Source organism: Patagioenas fasciata, chromosome 1, assembly GCF_037038585.1.
Source record: "Patagioenas fasciata isolate bPatFas1 chromosome 1, bPatFas1.hap1, whole genome shotgun sequence".
NCBI classification, from domain to species: Eukaryota; Metazoa; Chordata; class Aves; order Columbiformes; family Columbidae; genus Patagioenas; species Patagioenas fasciata.
In genome coordinates, this window is record NC_092520.1 from 112,706,782 (window position 1) to 112,725,138 (window position 18,357).

Genomic DNA, 18,357 nt, shown 5'->3' on the forward strand with positions numbered 1-18,357 from the left:
GGAGTTCTTGTGACATAGAAAGTATAATGACAACTAACTTCACTGTACTAATACAATGTGATTTGATAACATTTGTGTGATTTGATAACATTCATGCATCCCCAGTAGGTCAAAATTGAATTCAATGGGGAAGACAGAGTGCTGTGACCCTTTTCAGAAAACTGAAGTGAGTCATTCCTTCATATGATTATAAAATGTCTAATGAGGTTTCCCTTTTTTCCTCAAGTTTGTGTAACAGTAGATAAGCACTATTATACATGAAGTATTTTTGGTTTTGTTTTCTGAGAGAATGAATTTGCTAGCTTTATTTGGGAAAGATGTGCCTTCATATTTCTCTCAGAATAATATACTATGGGTATTGCTGTCTCATATTACAGATATTTCAAATTTACTTAGTTGGAAAAAAGCATACTTATAGAGTCTGCTTAAAAACATAAGGTAATAGGTTACATCAAATACATGCACAGTACCCTAAACAAGCCTCTTTCAAGAGCTGCTGAAAATCTTTAAAGTTATGTTTGAAGGGAAGGCACAGATCTCCTGTTAAATTGATGGGGAAAAAGCATGTAAACTGAAGAAAACAATATCTTGACTCAAATGCCTATGAAAAAAATCAGTGACTTCTATTAATAATGTAAATTCTGCATCCATCTTTGCAAGTTCTGAGGAGGAGCAACAATTATCATGAAATGTAATCAGTAAATGTGAATCAGGGAAACACAGAATCGTGGAATGGTTTGGGTTGGAAGATACCTTAAAGTTCATCTAGTTCCAATTCCCCTGCCATGGACAGGAAGATCTTCCACTAGACCAGGTTGCTCAAAGCCTCACCCAATCTGGTCTTGAACTCTACCAGGGATGTGGCACCCACAGCAGCCTGTTCCAGTGCCTCTCCATTCTCATGGTGAAGAATTCCTCCCTTTTATCTAATTTAAATCTACTCTCTTTCAGTTTGAAGCCATTACCCCTGTCCTGTCACTACATGCCCTTGAAAAAGTCCCTCTCCAGCTTTCTTGTAGATCCTCTTTAGGTACTGGGAAGCTGTTATGAGAAGAAACGGTGTTTTAGAAGTCCTGCTGTTAACATTGTTTCTGCTTTTTAACACTTGCATATTTTGATTATTTTCAAATGCTTACTTTGGAGTCAGCAACTGAAATAGTGTGCTAAACTAGAGCACAGTAAGTTGCTTGGTTTCTTGGCTGTATTGCTGGAGCTTGCCTACGAAGGGGCCAAAAGGACTGTACTCAACTAGTATGGCTGAAAGGAGACTTAAAGGGTGAAAGGTGAATTGAGTATACATGCTCTTGAAATGCAGTTCTGCGAGTATGAAGATACATGCCAGAGCATAACCTAAAGTCAAAGGGCCTGTTGCCTTCCAATTTAGTCTGGTTCTCTTAATCCTACATCCAGTCTGCTGATGCATACAGGACTGTAAGTGGCTTCAGGGTATGGGAGGGATAAGAAGGAGGAGTTGTGTTCAGACAGCTAGGGCAGTAGTTTGGATTATATTTTGTTACACCTTATCAATACTTACTTCAGATACACTCATTAAGATGCTCTTAAAATGCTGATATAAAATGAATTATCCCCTTGGCTTTTGCAGGCTGTCTGCATCCCAAATGCACACTTCCTCCTCCACCACCACCATCTTGTAGCATATGCCCTTTTCCTTTCGCAGTGTTTCTTGATGTGGTCACCTCCATGAGGGGCCCCTGTGCCAAATGCTGCAGCTGTTTGGAATGATCTTTTGGACACATGGGAAATTCAAGAGTGTTAAGGATTGGTTTTTAATTGAGCAAACAAATCAAAGGCTTATCTGCAAATGGCCCAGACCTGTACTTTGTCCCAAGAGCTATAAAAATAAGTACCTAAGTCACAAGGAAATATACATGAAAATCTGTTTTCTTCCTTAGACTTTTGGTTGTTGCTGTCCATTTTGATGCCTCTAAGCCATTACAGGACTACAGTAATTGATTATGAGTAAATATTATTTAGTTTCTATAGGAATAGATCACGTGACTCAGCAAGAAGAAGTAGATCAAGAATTCAGCCTTGCTATAAGCCCTTTGTGCCACTCTTGTGATCTCTAGAGCTTGGAAGAGTTCACTGAAACAAATGGAACTTAGTATAGTAGGTCTTCTCTGACTTTGCCAGGGACTTAATCTCTGGTTGGTCTAGGGCAAAGCAGAATGGCCCAAAAGTGTAAAGCCAAGTTAAGATGGAGTGTAACCATTGTCTTATCCTTTCTATATGAAATTAATTTTTGTGGAGTAATATCAAAATGTTAAAGAGTAATCAGAATGATATTTTGTAATGAAGTGGTCCTACAAGGCTCTGTGTACCAATAGAATTCAGATTGTGACAAGAAATTTACTCTGTCTGTTGTCCCCAAATACTTACACAGTTTCTTTAAAATACATTTTATCTGTTAGGTTGTTCAGCTTAAGAATTGGAAAAGGAGCTTAAAGGGCTGTTTCTATGGTTTGCAATGACACATCCTGTAAACAGATTTTCCTACTGCAAAAGCCTATGTCAATTAATTCCTCCAGTTAAGCTTCAATAACATACTCCATGAGAATTTGCATTTGTGCATTGTGCATGGAAATTACACATAGTCATTTCATGAACTATAATAGTTTTCAGTCTACCCTAGAGATCAAAGTTGTGTCTTTTCCGTTCCCTGTGTTTATTGGTGGCTTTTGATTCCATCAGTCACACTGAGGCAATGTCAACTTTGAAGAGGCACTGCTGTGTTACCATGAGTATTATTTTGGCATGTTTGGACTAGTCTTAGGCAGAGCTCTATGACAGTTATTCTGGTTGCTCTTTTTTTTTTTTTCTCTTCTTATAGCTCTTCAGGGTTCCATCTTCAGACCTTATTAGTCTTTTGTTGTTTTTTAAATGCTGGTATCTAGGTTACGGTAGCCTTTTAAAATATTAGATGTACGATGCACATGAAAACGCTTCCTTTCGAGCTGTCCCTTCCAAACTTGATTTGGTTCCTGCAGCTTCTGAGCTGCCCTGAAGACTTGTTTATGAATTTGTGTCAAAAACTCCACAATATTTTGCTGTAGTGAGTTTTTTGACAAAACATAAGCTTTATGTGTGGGACCCACTATCATGATGGACCTTCGCAGTCCCATTGAGGATAATTTTTCCATTTCCTGTCACTACAGATTGCACTCTTGGAGGCAGTTTTAAATCACTAATGTCTTTGATGTTTTTCTTTTACTATGCCAGGAACATTCCCAGAGTGACACTGATGCTCTCACAGGCTGTCCAAATGTATATTCATGGCAGGCTTCCGCTAAGCTGCTGTAACACTCTCCCGCTCTGTTTGCTAGTTTGCCAGATGTGAATAAGCTCCAGTTAATTGAAAATACCAGATTTTGAATAGGCTGCAGTTAATTCCAAATGCTATGGCCAGACTGTATATGTGGCTAAATCTTATGTTGCTAAGCTTTAACCATTTCATCACTCTTCTGTGAAAACCAAATAACAGAAATGTTTCTCAGATGTTTTGAACTTTTTCTTCTCAGGCTTTCAGTGCCCTTAAAGAAAAATTTTCAGTGGATATTTCCAAAGCAAGCTGAATGCATCTGACATAACTGGAGGTCAGGTAGACTAAATGGACTAGCAGGTTTTAAATGACAGCTGAAAATAAGGTGCTAACATCCTGAATTGTTTTCTGTCACTGCTGTGGAATTGCATACCTACAGATGGGAGGAATTAATTTTCTGTCTGTCACTATGAGCTTCTTTTCTTTTGCTTGTGACCTCCAGCATGTTAAGCTTGAATTTAGACTTTTTGCTCAACAGAACTTTTGTGGTTATGGCAAATACAACTAAGAAAAAATATCTAGTTTTGTTGTCATTGCTTGTATATCATATACTTCACAGTATTCCTGTTCATCCATTTTGAAGTTCAATGAGGCTGATTGTGAAAACCAGATATGACTATTCATTACACATTCTCCCAGGTGTCCTAGTCCCTTGAGTAACTCCATTACTCAGGGTTGTTGTCATCAAAACAACTGGTTACAAAAAGGGAGAAAGCATCAGGTCAGCGTTAAGAAACAAAAAAAATAATTTCCTATTCATCTTAAGTTAAGCTGCAACCAAGATGCAGCAACTTGGTAATTCAGAAATGGCATTTCCCCAAAAAAAGTACTAGGAAACATTATATTCTTGTTATAGAAATTGACCTTTTTCTGCATCTAGGTATTAATTATGGATCTTTTTCCTATGTCCATATCTTTGGAACCTGCCTGCATTGTTTCTTTTCTCTCCTGAAGACATGTGATGGAATGGCAGAACTGGCTTTGTGATTTGTTGTAGAGAAACAGGCAGTAAGGATGTCTTCACTATTCATTTTTCATTCTTACTCTTCCTCCATAACAATTCTCTTATCTATACGATCTTCACAACTCTTAAGCAGTACATTCATAATAGATAGTCAATGTTAAAAAGGGAGAGACAGAGATTATAACAAGAAAGAAACAAGAAACTTTTTGTGTAAGAAACTTGAAGCACAACACGACAAGAGCTCATAGGTTTACAAAATCATAAGTCTCCCATGTCATTGCTGATGTTTTAGAAAGAGAATTTTCCAAGCACTATGCCTTATAAAACTGCAAAAAATGGGCTTTTCTAGATTTTCAGCAAAAATTTTCTATGTCTAGGATTTTGGATACTCATGCTATGTTGGGATGTCTGCATATGCTAAAATTATAGCATTTTCTGCCTTCCATGATGCTACTTGGATTAATGACACAGCTATAAATATTCAGGAAAGGATGTTATTAAGAATTTGGAAAAGCCTGTGCCTCTTAATATTACTAGATGAATCTATTAGTATCCTGTGCTTCAGAGAGAAAATGTGAATTACCTATCTGACAGCAAGAAAGCTCCAGGCAGGCAGTTGTGCACTAAGGCCATGCATGTAGCTGGAAATGGAACGTGGAGTGACTGAAACTATTAGACCAACCAGGACATTAGTTCTAGACAGAAGGGTGAAAATCAGAATGCTGATGTGGGATTTAATTATTTAAAATTCAAAATATGAGAATATGAGCCAAGCAGCTTTTATGGCATGAGGGTCTGTTTTCATTCTTCTGATGAGATAAGTTTGGTTCATTAAAGCAATTGTTTACATACCACAGAAGCTGCCTTTTGTAAAGCACTGAACTGCATTTATTGTGATTAAGAAGTCAACACTATCTGATATTGATTAAGTGCAAATTAAATGGATTTAGGCACTTGGTAGCTGGTATATATCAAAGTGATGTCATGGAAGATTTATCACTGAATAGAAGTATTTCAAATGCGATTTTGCAGAGATCAGTTAAAGGTCAACCTTATTAAATACTGGTTGATAAATTACTGGAAAAGCAAATATAAGAGCAGCGTGAATAAAATTTATGGATGATATAAAGTGTGTCAAAATATTGAGAACAGAGCAGCCAAACTAAGCATTCTGTATTTCCTAAACTGGTTGAAGGCAAGCAAAAGCTAACTTTAGATGTCAGGGCTTTGAAAGAGTCTTGCATGAGAAGCTGCATAGGCTGGGGATGCAGCACTCCTCCTGTGCCACACAGTCCTCTTCTTTGGCATGCTAGTTTGTCTGAGCAGAATGACACTCTGACACTGCTTCTAGGACCTGTGTCAGTTAGCATTCCTCCCTGGCTGCTGCTATATTCTGTGTTGGGTCTCTCTAGTTACACAGTTCTCCTCTGAGTCTGGTTACAGACCAGTAGAAGAGGGTGCCATGAGCAAGGTTGAGGTTAGCTGTTGGTTTCAGAAACATTTCTATTAGCAGAGTATGAAAGTATATATTTTAAGGTCTCAATTTAGGCCTTCATTGTTACTTGTAATTTATTTACCAGCACTAATCTCCAAGAAAAGTAAGAGAACACAGAGGGTTCATATAATGTAAAATTCATTATGGGAAATTGTGTCTTCAGAGATTATAGTAGTTGCACAAAGTGAGTGGGAGAAAAAGGAATTTTGAGCTGAAGGCTGATACTCTAGTTTCCAGGACTGGTATAAGCTAAGGATGATGTCTTATAAAATTAAGATATTTGGGATTGCTGGAGTCTATAATGTTAATATAATTGTGTGTGTGTATATACATAATTATATGTGCATGTCTATTGGCCTGATCTCCCTTTGTCACACAACTGGTATCAAATTTTGCAAAGAACAGAAGGAATTTCAGAGACTTCAAGCCAGTTATTGGCTTGCACAATCATTACATTAGGATAAATCCACATGGCTACCGAGAGGAAGGCCTGCAGGTCTTGTTTCTGCTACATCTTTTGTGTTAGCACCAGCTCATCTATTGTTCCATGGAAAGGACAGGGCAAGGAATTGTTTTTTCTAAAGCAAATTCAACCACAAAAGGTATCTTGCAGCTCAAACACTTCCCTGACCCATCCCATTACAAGGCCATTTGGGCTCCAGTTCTGGCGCCAGGTAAGCACAAGGGAGGCACTGCCTCTTCATGGCAAGGCTGCAGATTTGCGTTAGACCAGGGCCTTGAGTAACCTCATCAGATACTTGAATTCGGTTTTGTAATTCTCCCTGGCATTGTCATGATTTGCTCCTTCTCTCCTTCCTTACATGTGGGATTTCCAAACTTGTGGGTTACTTACTCATCCAATCCTTTTTTGCACACTTGTTTGTCTTGAGGTTGATAGTTTTATTTCCCCAGTGGAAAGTTGCTTCCAAGGGACCAAAGCTGTCCTAGACATTTTTAAGGATGGCATAAAAGTGTTGCAGACAAAGCCAGAGTAGCTACCTAATTTGTTTCTATGCCATGATTGAAATATTCCAGCTTAACGTGTGGGGACTATGGTGGGTCTGTGGATTCCCTGACGGAGGGCATGGGAACAGAAATTAGCCTTGAAGATATGAAGGCCTACCCGTGAGAAAGATGGGAGTAAAGGAGTATCCAGAGATGCTAAGGATGTACCCATGAGAGAGAAGGGAGTAGAGGAGTAACATTGATGATAGCAAAAGTAGCCAATGAGATGTTACTGCTGTAACTTGTAACCAATAGTGAAGAGACACATGAATTGGTAAAGCGGTATAAAAATGCACTTGTGGCAATAAATGGCATCTACTACTTTCATCCTGGAAGAACTTGGTCTATGTCGTTTGTCCGTCCCAACCACAACATTAACACAAAGAGAGGGTAAGCCAGAAATGGATCATCTGTTTTTCTTTCAGGCTAGATATACACTTTTGAGTTCTCCTTGTCACATCTGGCAAACCACTCAGTCAAAAGGACAAGAGGGAAAAATGCATGGTTTGACTTCCCAAAGCAAATGTATTCTAAGTGAATTATTATATGGTACACAGTTGTACACAGCACAAAGGTATCAGATAAAAATTCCCAAAAACTTGTGAAACAAATGCCAACTCACTTTAAACATACATTTTGAGAGATTGCCCTGAGGAAAGCCTGACTAGCACTACAGCTGACCTCTCCTTATGTACAGGAAGGTTTTAAATTCACATTTGTTGAAAGATTTAATCCAGAATTACGAACATCCAATGGTAGTACTGTGCATCAGAGGGCTCATGAACAACTTGTAGTAATGCCCGGAAAAAGTAACCAAGGAAGTATTGATACAAGCATAACCAGAGTGATGTTTATAAGCACAAAAGCTGTCAGAAATGAAGCTCTGAAAATGCCAGTGAGAACCATACACTCCAAGTGAAAAGAAGAACATGGTCTGCAGGGAGATGATGTTGCAAGGTCAGAGACATTCCTGTTAGCATCTCTAAGGTTCATTAGAAGTGAGTCCTCCCGGAAAACAAATCAAAATATTTAACAACAATATAGTTGTTTTGCTTTCAAACTGTTACATGGCACATTTCTTTTTCCTTTTTGGAATAAAATGTTGATCCTCCTGAAACACTTCAGAAAAATTTGAGTAATTGCCCCACAGAGATATGAGGAAGGCAAATATCAAGCATATAGTTTATATTTGATGTGTGGGGGTAGCTTGGAGAACCTGTCTCCTCCCTCATGAGAACCAAAAAGAGGAAGGACAGTAGCTGTGGAAGAGGAGCAGGATTTCGTATCAGCCAGTCCCTGCTCTAACTGCTATCTGGGGCCTCACCTGTGGCCTTGGAAGGCTTGGTTATTTTCTGCTGCCCTGTTATTTTCTCCTACCTGTAACAGTACTGACATCCTCTCCAAGAAGCTGAACATCACACAGGCTGTGACTGACAGGGCACAGCTTTCCCAGGCAGCCAAGTGGGTGGAAGACAAACAGGTTCAAGAGACATGGTTGCTACTGCTGCAGGTGGTGGAAAATAAACATGGTTGAGCCCCAGAGAAAGGTCTTTTCTTCCGCCACTTGCAAAATGGAATTGGGTGGGGCAAATTTAGATCTAATAATCTGGTTGTAGCATTTCTCCTTCCTCGTGCAAAGAGGTGATTTAAGTGGAAAAAGAAACTAAGAGAAAAAGAGAAGGCTGAGAAAACTCAGGAAAGAGCAGGTTGATTGCAGTGTGGAGGGAGCACAAATATGTGGCTTCTCCCAGCCTCCCCAGACATGCTTTCCACCGAGGTGTAAATCACAGTAACAGATGTGTAGTCTGTGAAGTAATTTGGGGAAGAAATTAAAGTACTCACAAATGGACAATTAGGAAGTACTACTATTAACAAGTTTAAAGACCTGTAACTAGCACTACCTGATGGGCAATTGGGAGAGCTGCTGGGGTGCTGGCTGAGCCAACAGCAGGATTTAGCTCTCAGCACACTGGGGAGCTTTCAGACCCACAGCTCCCACTGTCAGAGCTGCTCGTCTGCCCCATAGATGATGGGCACAGGGAGTTGCGGTGGCTGGCACTAAGCTGCTGACCCAGGTTGTCTCAACTGTCTTGTTAGAGCTTCAGTGGCTTTGATCAAGTTGTTCTTTATTTCTGTAGGGAGCTGACTGGTTCTGTATGTGTATCCGATAGACACCAGTGGCTGTGTTCACACGTAGCATGTGACTGGTTTATGCACTGTGGTCTGAAAACATGTCTACTCTTTTAAGAGATTTCTTTACTGAACTTGAACATGGTGGGGCAATGGGCAAGGGACTGCAGTGAAGGATGTGGATCAGCACTTTGATGATAGAAACAGCTTCTTCCAGTGGCATCTGAATGATAGTGACTGCTCTGCCTATTGCATAGTATGCTGAAATGACTTTCCTATTTCATGGTAAAATGCAACTTTTCTCCTCCTGTGTCTTGAGATAGGTAGGTTTTTTTATTCCTTGTATATGAGTTCCACACTCCTCTTGTCACTCTACAAGCATTATTGGTGTTCTTGTTTACACAAAGAGATTTTTCCAACATTTAGTGTACAGTGAACCACTCAGGAATTGAATTAGATTTTTTATCGCGTAGCCCTGCAGTCTTTCCATAAAATCCAACCACAGCATGGAGATGCGTGTAGTAAATTTTAAACTCTATAAAGTCTTCCATATGTAAAACAAATTAAGCTCTAGTATTGCATCCCAAGCTATTGTACTTGTGGGAGACCAGGATTCTGATGTTGCACTCTATGGGAATGTTGCTGCCTGTTGGAGGGGACATATAGGATGATGTGTTATAAACATGACATACATTTGAAGCTGTAACCTGTGAAGTATCAGGGCAATAAAAAATGTGATATTTCAAAGGATAGGCTGGTGACAGTGTGTATTGAAGTCAAAATGATGACAGCTCATCATTTTGAGCTGTCTCAGCAAGAATAACTAGCTAGCCTGGGTGCAGATTCAAGGGCATTATGACATTATCAAACTCAACATGAATCCACCAAAAAAGGTGATAACTGGGCAGCTCAGCTTGAGCTGTTTGATGCACACCTTGCACACCTGAGTTGGCTTGGTTAAAGGTCAATGTCCCCAAGACAACACATCTGCTTCGTGTGTACTTTGATGTGTCATCTCATGGGACTAAAACCAGAGTACCTCAAACATCAACCATGAGAATTCAATCCTAATCCAGAGATTGCAGTAGCTGATGCCAAGGACTAGCTCAGCACTCTGCCCATTCTAATGAGATCTGTGACTACTGGTCTGTAATTCTAAAATACAGAAATGATGCTTCTGCACTTGTATGTTACACTTTTTTCTGCTGTGGACAGGTTTCACTTGAATGTTAGTAGTTCATAAAGATATTTTCCTGGTTGAATATGTCCTGTCAGGAAACAGCTTCATAAGTGTACACACACTTTCTGAGAGCAAAAGGTTTGTTAGAAAAAGCTGAGGCTTCCTTTCTCTTCCTCTACCACCCAATAAGTTGTTTCACTACTGTCACATTATGGCTTCAGCTGTTTTCTTATTTTAGGGAGAGAACGTAAAGAAAATTTGACCCTCTCTTGCTCCCTCTATTTCATGGAAAAAAGACTTTGGAACAGACTTTCAAGGACCTGACCTTCTTCGTCTTTTACTTTTTATGTTATGTTTTCAATTTTTCTTCTAGTGCCTTATCCACTCACATCCTTACATGTTAGGTTGTGCATTTAATAGCACAATTTATACTGAAAATAACATGCATGTAGGAAATGCACCTCCTATGTTTGAAATCAAAAGGTAGTAGCTGTTTTTTCACTGGTCTGATGTTGTTAAATTATGAAATCTTTTCTTTCCATCTTTCTTTTCCAATCAATTAGCCTTTTTAAACAGAAGCCAAAAAGACACACATGGACCCAGTGTTTAGTCTGAGACTGTGAAAATGACATCTCTTCATGGTTCACAGCAGAGTGCAATCTTTATTTTTGTAAAAAAATCCAAGAAATTTCCCAATATTAATTTTCCTTGTTTTTTTTTTTTTAATGCAAATTTCTTTATGATAAACTTAAAAGAGGTATTAAAAAATCTTGAGGTTTTTTTTTAAATAACTCAATGTGGCTTAAATAATTGAATAATGATGCTTTATTTGCGCATGTATGTTTGAATATAACACCAGTGTAAAACTGAAATAATCTGATGCTTGAATGACCTTCCCATTTCAATATGAAAACGGGAAACAGCACTTCGGTGCACTTTTATCATCATGTAAAAATATAGTGAATGGTATTTTGTCTGTTGTAATCTTTGGAAAATTCTTTACTTGTAGTTAGGGTAGCCTGGTTATGAATTTAGTAGAGAGCTCAAATCTAGAATTTCCATAATTCACACCTTATCCAGCACGGCACCAGTTTTTCTGCAGGCTTCTCAAATCTGATAGAACCCAAGGCTTGGTCTGAGGTTCCCACATCAAACCCTTAAAGAAATGTATGTGTCTGATCACGTAAATGATGCACACTCACATGCGAGGCCATGCTGTGGAAGTTCCTCGCTGAGTTTAGCCATATAGTGACAGATCCCACAGAGTCCCACAGCTGGTCCAGCCCTGCGCTTCTGCTCTGGCTGCTCTGTTCTGTGCTGGACACCCCAGGGGGTGTCAAATTTGTACTGCTTCTTGCCAACAGACTCCTCTTCAGAGGACTGTGAGATGGGCATAACATGGACACAAACTTGACAGGTCTGTAATCCCTACCCAGCAGCTGGCTTTTTCATTTGATAGAGGAGCCTGTCTGGAGCCTGGTAAACACCTTTCAATAAAATTTTTATTTCAGTGGAATTTTTTGGGTTTTGAGAAATAGACACGTTCCCACTTCCAAAGAAGCAGAAAAAAATTTCCCCAGCTAGCTCTAGTTGCTCGCAGCACCAAGCCTGAGCATCCCTTACGATCCCATCATGTCAGACAAAAATCCATTATACCCTGCAACCATATCAGATTTCTGTAATCGCCATGCTTCACAGATGGGTTATACATTATGTCCACCTGGTCCATGGGGTAAGGCTTATTGCAGATACACTAGGAAATGAATGGCCCACTGTAAAGGGACTAAGCAGAGAAGACCCCAGTTTCTCAGAGAGGCAGCTGGAAAACCAGTCAGTCCCCACCATGGGGATATCCGCACCCGCTCATCGTGGGCAGGTGTTCCTGGCACAAACATCCCACTGCTACAGCTGGCAGGCGGCTGCAATGGCTTTCAGCAGAGAAACCAGGTGGTGAATGACCATGGGGTCTGTGCCCCTCTGTGCCTCTCCGCAGCCAGACTAGCGTGTTGTGTTGTAGACTGATGGGTTTGGCACTTTCACTGCTTACAGAAAAACAAAAAAGAATCTGCTCCTGTCTCTTTTTCAAGTATCTCTTACTATTTGCCTTTTAGGACCTGTAGTGCAGTCCAGGGAAGAGTTGTAGATGTTAAAAGTATGAAAAGAATAACAGGCAAACTCAGCAAAATGCTCTTTCACTTTTTCAGTGTTCTGTGTGCTTTGCCGGATCTGTCCGTCTCTCCAGCAGGAAACATAACTGTAACTCAGGCAGGGTTTCAATTATCTTCTTGTTTGCTGGAAATAAAAAGAAACCTCAAGCTGACATGTTTCTGAAGAAGAATCCCAAGGGATGCATACTTCATACCACAGAAACCAGAAAGAAGAAGAGAAAAAGAGAGTAATTCTTAGCCGTCTCCAAAGCTTTCACTGGCCAGAACCAAAGGAGAACAGAACATGAGCAGCTTTGTTATCTATTTATTAGAGTCTTACTGTCACCCATGTCTCCAAACCTCAATATCGTATATGCTAGTGTACCCCACTGTCATGCTAATGAGCTGGCCTGTCGTGTCTTCAGGGGCCCAAGAAGGAAAAAAATCAGAAATCAAGTTTCTAAATATATGTAAAACCTTCTGCAGGAACACATGGGCCTCAGGGAATTGTGAACTGCGGATGATTATAGAGAGGTCACAGGCTACCACCTGAACAGTCTCCATTGGGTTTTAACAGGGGAAGTACATCTCACTAGCTGTCAACATTACATGAGTAACTACGGAACAGCATATAGAACTCTTCCTATTCCTGCATGTTAGCACCACCATTCTCTAAAGGCAAAGGAAGTTCTGCCTTCTCCCAGCCTTCCTGAAGGCACTGCCCAGGGATAAACCTTGAGGCTAAACAGTCCTAAAAACTGTTTGTTGCTTCCACACTTTGGGAGCAAATAGGACAGGAAGGGTCAAGTCAACCAACTATTTAATATGTAAATAGGATTAATATTGGAAACAGTATTAGTGTATTCCAAATAACTTTGAAAAGAAGCCGTTGTACAGTCTGTTGCTCTACTGCAGACTTTCCCCATTGCTGCTGCTATTCATATGCTGTAGACAGCAAAAAAGTGTTTCCCCCCAATTTTTTCATTTATAGAGATGTTTTCTTCAGACTGTACAGCAGGGCATAATGTACGGTATATGTGTCACCAGAGCCCTGCAGTGGTGAAGTGAATGTCAGCAGTATCACCTCTTTTCCAAACAGTTCAGTAACCTGTAAACAAATAAACACCTGGGGTCACCCCAGCTACCAGGACTCCAGCCCGGAGTTAATGGGTGATTGATTGTTCCTGTTGCTGGTAAACCATAAATACATTGCAGATCTCTAAAAAGATGAGGGCGAGTAGCTGCATTTTGATCTTGTACCAATAAGCAGCTTAAACCTATACAAATATCCCCACCCACCTGTGCAGATGAACAGCAGCTCCAGGTGATGGTGCAGCACAAGACCACTTAGTTATTGACACCATTTAGGCTGTTGTACTGAGGTTGCTCAGGAGAAAGCAGTGCGCTGGGTCAGCTAGACACTGCATATCTCTTCTGGAGCTGGTGAATTGGGGGTATACTGGGAAAATGCTTGAAGAGGAGAAGGACATTGGGAACTCCCTCTTAGAGGGGACGTGGGAGATGTTACAGACCTGAGAGATCCTGTGCTAAATTTTCTTATGGTCAAGATGTGGACAAGAACATTATTATTTTGAAAAAGCCTGATGCAAGATCACATTTTCAAATGTTGCTGAGTGACTTCCGCTGATTTTTGCTGTTCAGAAGCCTGTTGTGAATTTTGTTGGATGTAGCCATTATATATAGTTGCTCAAGTAAAGAAGTGAAAGGTGGATGATGTGATTGAAGATTTAAGGGAAATGTCATGCACAGAGTGGATTTTTCTGAACTGGAAGTTTATTTCAGGTAACTGTTAATATTGCAAACCTTATGAAATAATTATAAGTAGTAGCACTCGATAAATGTAAAGAGCTAAGCTCTTTAAAAAGAGCTAAGCTGCTCTAATATACTGTGTTTCCAATATCGTACTTATGAGACACTGCACTATGGCTGTTGATTGTCTAGGTGTGTGCGTAATTTCTTCATTATTGAATGACTTCAAATGGTAGTGTTTCATCTATAAAACTACTGTTATAGGTACTGATCTAGGATGCTTCTGATTTGCCTGAGATCAGAGTATCCTCTATTGCTGTCCTTCCTTTTTCTGGCTTTAAGCAGATTGTAAACAAAGAAAAAAAGCATCTTGTTTTCTGTTTTTTAAAGCACAAGTCACCTTCAAGCACCTGCTTTCCAAATGGGAGAAGTCAGGACTTTGAAATGTGGCTTATTTTATTTGCATGTCTCTTAGTATTAAAGAAGCACAAGTTTTAATAATTTTCATTTTGTAGTGTGTTAACTGAAGTATGTTTAACTGCTTCAGCTGCAGAAGTAATTGTCATATGCAAAATTAAATCAATATTTAAAAGTTTTTATGTAAATTCTGATTCTTCGTTTGGAGTATATGCTTCAAGCAACACAATTTCCTCTTCCCAATTTCTAATCAATTTTGGTGCCAAAGCATGCAGAAAGCTTATATTTTGCCATAGAAACCTCAAAGAAATAAGGCTTTTTTTTTTTTTTTTTTTTAGGGAGGAGGCATAGAAGTCCCCTCCACTTATTTGCCTTTTTCACACAGATTTCTAAGCATTTTAAGTTACTCTTGCACCTTCAGGCTACAAAAAACCACATACACCCTTTAAAATCTCCTGTTTTCCTCTACCTATGAGCTCCCAAAGTAAACAATTCTTTTTTCTTCTGTAAATGCTGTAATTCTAACACTGTTTTAAACTCAAAACTCCTGTGTTGAAAAGAAAATTGAACTACCTTTGGTTTTTAGAGACAGCTGGTAATATTTCCAAATTCATGAAAATACGTGCTGCAGCGTTTTTCATAAGGGTCTGAACAATTTTGTCCACTCCTTCCTTCAATTACACTCTCAGTATTACTGGGAGAGAGAGTAATGAGAGATGTTTAAGCAACAGAGGAAAAAGGGAAGAAACAAAAGTTGATGTTGCTGCAAGAATAATGGAACCCCAAGGACAGTGACTACATTTTCCTACCTATAGATTCATGTACAGTCAGAAGAGTTTCCTTGATGGTTAGAATTAAACTTTTTCTGTATTTGCCATTAATTGAACATTAATTTCTGCATCCGTGATTAACATGGATTATACCAATTCGTTTGTGTTATATTCTGTTGAGTTTTTATCTGATAACTTTTTTTTGTTTTTGTCATTCAAGCAATTGTAATTCCTTTCAGAATTAATCAAAGTCTGGAGCTGAATTTCAATGCCAGACCTGTTGGTTTTCCATTTCTTAGAGAAGAGAGCAGTGTGGTTGGAAAAGGAAAAGGAAGGGAAAAAAAAAAAAAGAGAAAAAGAAAAAGAAAAAGAAAAAGAAAAAGAAAAAGAAAAAGAAAAAGAAAAAGAAAAAGAAAAAGAAAAAGAAAAAGAAAAAGAAAAAGAAAAAGAAAAAGAAAAAGAAAAAGAAAATAAAAAGGAGACTTCTAGCTTTCTTGCTTTTCTCTTTGCAAATGAGTTAGAAAGGACATAAACAGCTAACCTCTCTCCCTCAAATATTTACAAATACAAATATATTTTGAGAAAATAAGCAAATAGCCAAATTTTCTTCATCAGCCATAATGGCATCTTCAACTGGCTCCAGGGATCCTGGTAGTGGAGATCACTGTTTACAGAACACGAGTTATTTGATGATTTGGTTTTGTTTGATGCTGTTTTCCTACTGTCTGACCACTTCACTCTTGAACCATGATCCGGACAAGGGTTTGGAGGAGTTTGTTCTCCACTGAATGACGTCAGCGTATCTTAATGATAAAATAGTGAATTTCTTGCAGTGTTTTCTAAGATGATGCCAAATTTTACAGAAAAATAAATATCTAAAGGTGAGAATCAGCTGGTAAACTCTCTGAGCCAGTGACCAATGTTCACTTTACAGTCCCTAGAGAAAAATAGGCACTTACAGGGCATAATTCCAAAAGAAGATGCCTAAAATAGCTCAGCTGAACTGAGCCCTGGAAATGCTGATTTCTCTCCATTGCATACAGCAGAAGTCTGTAGTGCCTAGCAGAAGTGGAGGCAGCTGTATCATGGATGTCTAGAATCTGGTAAGATGTTTCCTATCTCAGGTGCCTAACTTACAGAAGGCACTGCTACAAGGTAAGGTGGCCTCCATGTATACAGAGATGATTACTCTTCGGCTAATTGCAACACAACTATTGGAGAGTTGTCACGACAAGTGAGTTAAAGCTTCATTCCTCCCCATCCCAGTATATTATAGCAGATGTTAAATGTTGCTTGAGAGAACAAGGAGCTTGGCAGGGCAATGCGTGGTGTTTGCCTTGGATTTGCAACTGGCTGTGGAGAACCCATGTGGGACAGTCACAATAGAGGCAGATTGAGTAAGGGAGAGCAGAATAATGGTGGAGTAGTCTGGCATGAGAAATTCTTCCCCTTTTCTGTCCTGCGGATATCCTCTGAAGCTGCCATTTGATACCATTTGAAAGCTACACCAGAAGAGTGTTTATGGGTAAATGTGACAAAATCCTTGTGAAGAAGGCTCCAGTTTCAGGAGGTTCAAATACCACTCAACAGCAAGCCTTGGGTAACAGGGGACAATGGAAGAGAGACAAATTTCCTTTAGAGCAAATGAAAATTTGCCTGTGTTGCCTCCTGTCTGCTAGTCTTAAAGCTAGAATCCTTCAGATACTGTGAAAATAATTCTCAGACAGCTAGGGAGTAGAATAATTCGAATATTTCACTCTGTGTGATGTAAGTTAAATTGAATTCAGTAAGGCTATTTGCTTAGCTGGGGAATCTTATGATGTCTAAGACTTCGCAGGACTGGACCCTTCCTACTGTCACATGCCAAATAATTTAAGGGGATTTTTATATGTAAAGCCTTAAACAAAGACTCAGAAGTATAAACTGAAAGAAGTTATCCACTCCAGCCTCTTACATATTTTACAGGTTTATCTGCTGCACTATTTTGAGTATGTTATCTAATCTCCCTTAAAGTATTTCCTATTCTGCTATCTCAGAGGTTTCTCTTGGCAGACTGTTCCATTGATGAATAACTCTTATTTGGAGGTTTGTCCTCACATCTAATCTAAATTTGTTATGTTTTAGGTGAACATTTTCCATGGTCAACCATGAACAGGTTTCTTTCATCTTGCTTCTCTCAAAATCTCCTTAAAAATTCCATATTTTGTATAAATCAGGTGTCCTTTCCATCTGGTTACTTGTATCTTGCAGCTCTCTTAATGTTCTTCATCTCTGCTGCTTTCTCATCTTCACAGTGTGAAGGTCAAAGGATATTCTAAGTGAGGCCTCAGCTGTCATGTGAATACGTGATATATTACATCCCTACTCTTAGGTACAGTTCTTTGAATATATGTTCTTTAAATAGCAGTAATATTTATTATTTCAATTTGTATAGACACAAAGTCTGAAAATGCATTATAACTAGTTGTTTTCCATAAGTTTTGGAACAAAAATAATTCACTGTATATTGTAAGTAGGGACAGGGACAGATTGCTTTTTATTAAAAACATTTGGTTTTGCAATATATACATATTCCTCCTTATGTGCTGCAAAATCATTTCCTTCCCTTACCTGATCTAGGAACCCCATGACAAAAATTGCTGTTGACCAGTCCTTCAGCTTTTCTTAATAGTAAAGATGTGTAAAGAAAGACTCCTGCATTTGTCTTTAAATACTCAAAACTCCCAGAACATTATATTTTACCTGGCCTTTCCTGTCTTTCCCTAAGTTTTGATGTCTTTATGCACTCAGGCTCAAAGAGTATTTCTGCCTGAATATGGGCTATGTAAAACTAAGGGTCAAAGTAGTCCATATGTTCTACTAACAAATAATGTTGTTTTGGTCAAAGTAATCTAATTACTATCCATTTCAATCAACATTTTATTAGTCATGTAACTTATATTCCCATGCTCTTTGGCCAGCAGTTGTATCTCCTAGTTTAAGGAACCTAACCGAAGGGTTTAAGCCAGATGTGTAGTCAACCTTCTGTGACCAGTTGGGAGAGATGCGTCTCTCTCAGGGGATCCACTTTTCTGGGGTCTGAGAAACTGCAGTGTTTCTCTTCCATTAGCTGCAGAAGAGCTTACTGTGACTGGGCTCT